Here is a 6,819-nt window from a genome sequence, read left to right as displayed (position 1 = left end):
CAGCGAAATTTCAGTTAAAGGTATTAGAGTTATAGGACTTCAGCCGTGAAGATTGCTGGATCATCTTTATCGTGTATAGGTTTCGAAGTACACGTCCTCTATCCTTCTATATGATTGATAAACGGATTCGGGAGCTAACTTTTTCTGCGCGGAAACCTCAACCACGACAACTGAAACTCAAATGCAGGAAACTTGATATCCTTGATAAAAATTCGTCGTGATGTCTGACGGAATGGATATTATGAAGAGTATAAACTTATTTTATTTGAATACTAGATGATATGCCGCGCAAGAATGAATACTTCACACATTAATATGGTCAATGCTTAATATGTTGATGTATACGGAGTCCAAACTTTTTCTTAAATGCATTTTTTTAAATTTAAAAAAAACCAACTGCATGGCTAAATATTTGGAGAAGCGGGTAGGGATGATAAAACTAAATTGAAATTGATGATAAGTACATGTACGTACTATTAATTCTTTTTGTTGTAGCTGTCACACAAAAAAAATAACAATTTTTAAAAAACTTATTTCAATCCAATGAGTGGGTATATAGCGCGTCGTGTCTCCAAATTGCGATTAGGTAACCCCATTCTGAAAAGTTCTATTCCTTTCTCCAACCCGAGGTCATGCTTTCAAAAGAATGAGTTCTATCCATCAGAACTAAAAGTGAATGCTGAAGAAACTAATTTCCTTTTTTAATTATTCAACAATTGTCAAATTTTCTTGTATTGTATTGTAATCGGGATATTTTTAAAATACATTTACATTTCTCTAAATTCGCTTTTGCTTAGCATATGTTGACAATATCGCTTGACTACATGTTCGCAAAGATAACTTTGACAAACCTTCCGCTTTAAGATTATGACATGTGCATATACATGTATGCATTTCTCAATTCAACAAACATGCTCTGTTTTTTCATTTGTTGGTATTTTAGCGGAAAGTCAAAGGCAAAACAGTGGCCTTAATTCGATAATGTTCCATATTTTCCAGAACGTGTGAGTTTAGAGCGAATATCATAATTAGCTGATACTGATCTATATGGAATGGATTTTGTGACGTCAGCCACATAATAGAGTTCAATTTCAGTGCGGCGGTAAATTTAAATAAGGAATCGATAATTCTTGATATTTTAATTGTTTCATGTTTCTAAATACGATTTCAACAACAATAAATGTTAATAAATTGATTTATTGTACTACATATGCATAGTTTCATTCCCTTTGAACGATAGTAAATAATTAATATAAAAGGACAAAATGTCAATTCCTGTCATACATGAAAACACAAAATATATAAATGTAATAGTCTGACATTCACATATTAACTCAACTGTGACTATAAAGATGCATTATAGAAATCATATATCTGCCGAAAAATTAAAACAAATAATAACATGTGATGCAAACTAGAAACTGGAAATGAAAGACATTATTTATTTTTATCATGATATCTGCACACGTTGAAATGTAAACATGTCATATCTCAAATACAGGAAAGATTGTAAATATAAAACTAATTTACTACACATTAGCAAGCAATCTGTTGTGCAAGAATAAAGAATAAAAGGTCTACGAAAGGAAACGATACACAGCCACAAACATGAAGGTATGATAGAAACACTTCTCCAAAACTTAAGAAAAAAAACATATAATGTACTACTATAAACTAAAGGCAAATCAATGTACCGAAGAACCGACGGGAGTTGATTTTATCGATGTTTATTTATTTTAAAATCAATGATATGTTATTTTGCATGACAAGTACAGGTTGTTTCTAATCTGTATTTGAATTACGCACATTTTTATAATATGAATTTTCGGACTTTTTCGACACAAGAATGTTAATAAAACCCCATATGAATCATGTTTAGTAATATTTAAAGATATAATAAATTCAATCAAACTATGTATCAGTGATAGAAATATTTCTGGAAAATTCATGGTTCCAAGCAATATTGAACTCTCGTCTCGTTCAACCAAACGCTCGGCTGTCGCTGTTAATTCCCGACAAGCAAGATATACTCTCTGTTTTTTTGGAGATTTACGGAGACAGCCGAGCGTCGAGTTGAACGAGACTATATTGGACTCTGGCGTAAGAATACATACAACTACAAAAAAAATTCAAATTGTTCGTACCATTTAAAATCTGACTATTTTCAAGGTATTGATAAATATGTTTCCTTAAAAACAATGCTTTAGCATAGTTACATTGTTTCAAATTTATCAATTATTCTCAAGAACTAATTCTTGTCAGCGGCGATAATTTGTGCTTTGGTCCAAACACTGTTTCACTTTCGGTATGACAGAGTGACTGCATTGGAGAGTTGATTAAAATCAACTCTCAAAAATATATACGACCATAAGTTCGCAACAGTTGTTACTAAAGTCTATTCAAAGATACTTCTGTAGCACATTTGGACGATTTTTAACATAAATACACAAACTTGTGAAGGAAGTTCATTTGAAATTGATGAAATGGAAAATATTCAAGATATCGTCATTGACACATTAATTTTTTTAACTCGTAAAAATCGCAGGAACGAAAGCAATTTTTAAAGAGGATTTAGAGAGCTCTGTAATGGGAAATCCTGACATCATTTTCATTCAGACGACGTTATCATATGGGTTTATTGGAATGCAAAATCCCCGTAGAATTTTTTTTATTTTTAGCGGTGTATTGAAACCTAAGAAGCTAGAAGGTTGTTTCAGACGTAAAGTTTTGGAAATATTTCATACTTTTAAATGAACATGGCTTGAACCCTGAGGTGCATGCATTCATAAATATCGAGTAAATGTAAGTGAGCAAAATGGATCGAGGGTATCTTTGGATAAAGTATAAATATTTTCCTGTTTTACTACACTTTTTAAAAACAATTAGGGAATTGTGTATTCTTTGTAACTTTATGGGTCTATCGATTTGTCATTTTGCATTCAAAATGTTTGACGCTGATGCGTACGCAGTCATGAAATGATCAATAACTTTTATATTATGACATCTATGTATATTAACGAAAATATATAACAAACCTCCGACAATGGATTATGCATTCTCTGTAGCAAAATGCACACTGGATGCAGATGCAAACGAATTATTGATCTTTATCGATGCATGCTAAATATTTCTCTGATATCACAGAGAATGGGATCGTTTGAGGAAGGTTTATATATGCTTTTTTAAATGCATATGGAATATTGTCTCTATGACTGATAATATATGATTATGACCTATAAAGTTAAAGTTTCTTCCTGGCCTTAGTTTATTGTACTCCTTTTTTTAAAGAAAGATAATAGGGTTACTTTTACTACAATTGTGGTCAGTAACGTACATGTAACAACATCGTTTAGGCTTATCTGCATACATTGTGGTGTACTTTTAGAAACAAAAGGAAGAAAAAAGTGAATTTGAAATAGGCAATTCTCTTTACTTAATTTCGACAGATAATGATGTTGATCATAAACAGAAAATCGCCGATTATTCAAATACGTATCAAAAGATGCTGATAATATAAAGATCAATTCATAATGCACTGATATCTATGTAGTTATTGGGATATGTCAGCGAGTCATACTGGTTCTCATGACAAGTTTTATCTCTTTCATTAAGTTCCATGTACGTTTCCTTTTCAGATTTGATTTTTATGTTTCCGTTCTTCAGTGGAGTTTTCTTTGCTTTTCTGTTGAAAACAAAAACAAATTGCACCTTATGACTTTTTTAAAGATAAACATTCTGTCTATTTAGTGTAAATTTGTAAAAACAAAAAGTATTATAAAGGTGGTTTTAGCATGTGTTTTCATATGAAATGTTGATAATTTGTGTATATGTCTGTTTGTGCTTACGAGAAAATCTTGAAATTCAAAGTATTTTAAGTACCTTAAACATATTTGAATGATAAACCATATATTTAAGAAAACTGAACCAGACGATATCACAGCAAGAATGACTATCAGAAATGGAAAAGGTAAACCTGAAATAAAAAAAAAACAGGTATAAGTATGCGTAGAACTCATTTTATAATCCAAAAAGGTATAATTATCTTTTAACTTCACAATTTTTTAATATATACAAGAATATATACATAAAGACACGCTTTAAAGATAACAAGGGCACCGCAAAGCGAAGCATTCCATCGCGACATGACTTGTTGTAGGGGAAAATGCATTATTTAGGAAAATACATGTGAATTTTTCAGATCAAAATTTATCAGATCAAAATAAAGATGACACAGGTATTTCTAAAACAACTTTGAATTCATAATATCTATTTTATCCTAATCCCCAAGCTTTGTGGTGTATACATTGGGGGGGGGGGGGTGTGTGTTTCATGTACGCTGTTGCACGGTTTTTCTATTCCTAGCAGAAACTCAACACAAATTTACAGATATGCTTTAAAGTTAAATAATTGAGGTTAATTTAGTGACATTCATTTTTATATAAGCATACATAAACGATCCGTATATATTATGAAACAATGCTGAAGATCTAGCGATCTGTAGCCGGCTCTGATGGACAAATCTAGTTGCCTGTGGTATGTCAACCCATAGTAGTAGACATGCAGCTATTATTAATATGAAACAATCTTCGCGTGATAAATATGCGATATCTGTTAAGTCTCTTCTGAATTTTGAACCAGTTCTATTGTAAGTAATACGGGAAAATTAGTCCAAAAGTCAACATCTTGTGTCGATGTTGATCGGAAGACCTCAATTTCTTGACCGCTTCAACTTTTACCTAAGGGCAATCTTCTTACCCTCCAATACAAAAAAAAACCGTTTAGTTTTTTTGTTACCGTTACTAAAGTAAAATCCCAAAATATCAAGTTGATGATTTGAACTGCATATGGTAGCTATTTACTTAAGGTCGTACATAAAATTAATGTTTTAATTTTGCTTTTTTTACGATAATTTAAAACATTTTGAATCAATTGATTGGAAATTAATAGGGTTTGTCCTTTTACCATGCCAAAAAAGTGTACAGAGTTTGATGAATATTCATTAGAGGGTTTTCTTGGAATTTTGCTAAAGAGCTGACAAGTGACACACACACACACACATACATACACAAACACGCACAGCAGCGATGTTATAACCCCCTCGCAACAAGTTGCGCGAGGGGATAATTAAGAATATCGACCAAGTGCAGATCTTGAGGTGTTAAACAGGAGTGGTTCAAGATTCACCCCATCCGCCCTCCCCCAGATCCGCGCATGTCGATACCAATCATAGGTAAATATCGTAAGTGTTTTACCACATGGTATATTCTCTAGCAAAGAATCCGGAACAACTGGTAAAGTAGTTGAATCTGTGACAGAATCAGTATCTCTTTCATAGCTCGTAGATGTTGATTTTATCAATGAATTCGAAATTGCAGACGAAGATTCTATTTCGGGATTCCATTTAGTGGTTACAGTCGCGATAGTGTAAGTTTCCTTCTTGTTTCTTGCAGAGGTTGATTGTATAGAGGAAACTTCAGAAGTTTCTATTCCAGACACTCTTGTAGTAGACTGGGTCGTAAAAGAATAAGTGTACTGATCGTTTGTTGTAGATGTTGTTTTTAACGAGGAAACCTCAGCTGAAGATCTTATTTCAGATAGCCTAGTACTTGTCTTTGTAGTTGATGTAATTACCTGTTGCTTTCCGCAAACAACACTCAAATTTCCGCCAACTCCGCCTAAATACCCCACAAAAAGTAATATGTCATTATACATTGTAATAATACATGTAAATGAACGACTTTTCATTTAGTCAAGTTGTCTTTTTGACCAGAAATTATTAACAAACCAGCGATTGTTTATTAAATATGACTACAATGTTATCGAGCATATTTTTGTACACCAATAAATCAAAATAATAAATGTTGAGAACTACTTAGATTAGTTTATGTACATAAAAAACTCGTTGATTTTTTTTATACAAATGTAATCTGAGCATGTACATGTATATAAAGCAAGACTATCATTATATAAAGATAATATTTTTGCAGAATTTTGTTGAATAAAAGTGTTCATAGTGAGAATAAAATGTTCATCAAAGCGTTTCAGTCCTTTTCTGATTTATTATTAACTATATATTCTATAATATTCTCCAACTGTAACCGAAAGACAAGCGCAGGGTAAAAAAGTTACATTTAGTCAACTGAAAGGTAGCGAAAAAATAAATAACAAAGTTTTGTTTTATGTCTTTTTTCCAGACACTTTTGATTGTCATTTAGACAAACCTTTATTTTTTTTTTGATAGTTGAAAATGATTTATGCAATAAGGCAATCTTTGCAGTACCTGAAAGTGCTCTCCATATTCTGTCAAATGTTATGTTACATTACAGCTATGCTTATGTAATGTCTATTATAATAATGTGTGCTTAATTGTACTTTCTAGAATATTTTTTTTTTAAATAAAATAAAATATTTGAATACATTTTAACTTACACTAAAAAAAAATGAGAAACATTGTTGATCATATGTATTTCACGAGATAAAAATGTACATAATTAAAGGTTAAAGTTAACATACGAAAATGGTAAATGTCACTTTACATGTGCACTTCAGTATACAACATAAATAATTATATTTACCATTTTCTCTAAGTACCAGGCATTGATAAAACTCCACTGAAGTTTGTCCTGGTTGGTATTCTGCTTTTACTACAAGTGTGTCGTTAATTTTGACGTCGGCTGTGTCAGATGCACCATTGCAGTCCAAAATAGTGGTCGTATTCACTGATACTGGGTTAGGGCACCATGTTGGTGCTTTCCTTGTTGTCCCGATCAGAACTCCCTCAAACAGCAGTGTCACAATACAGATACAAGGGCGGTTGAT

Source organism: Magallana gigas, chromosome 9 (assembly GCF_963853765.1).
Source record: "Magallana gigas chromosome 9, xbMagGiga1.1, whole genome shotgun sequence".
NCBI lineage: Eukaryota > Metazoa > Mollusca > Bivalvia > Ostreida > Ostreidae > Magallana > Magallana gigas.
This window is presented reverse-complemented; position numbering follows the sequence as displayed.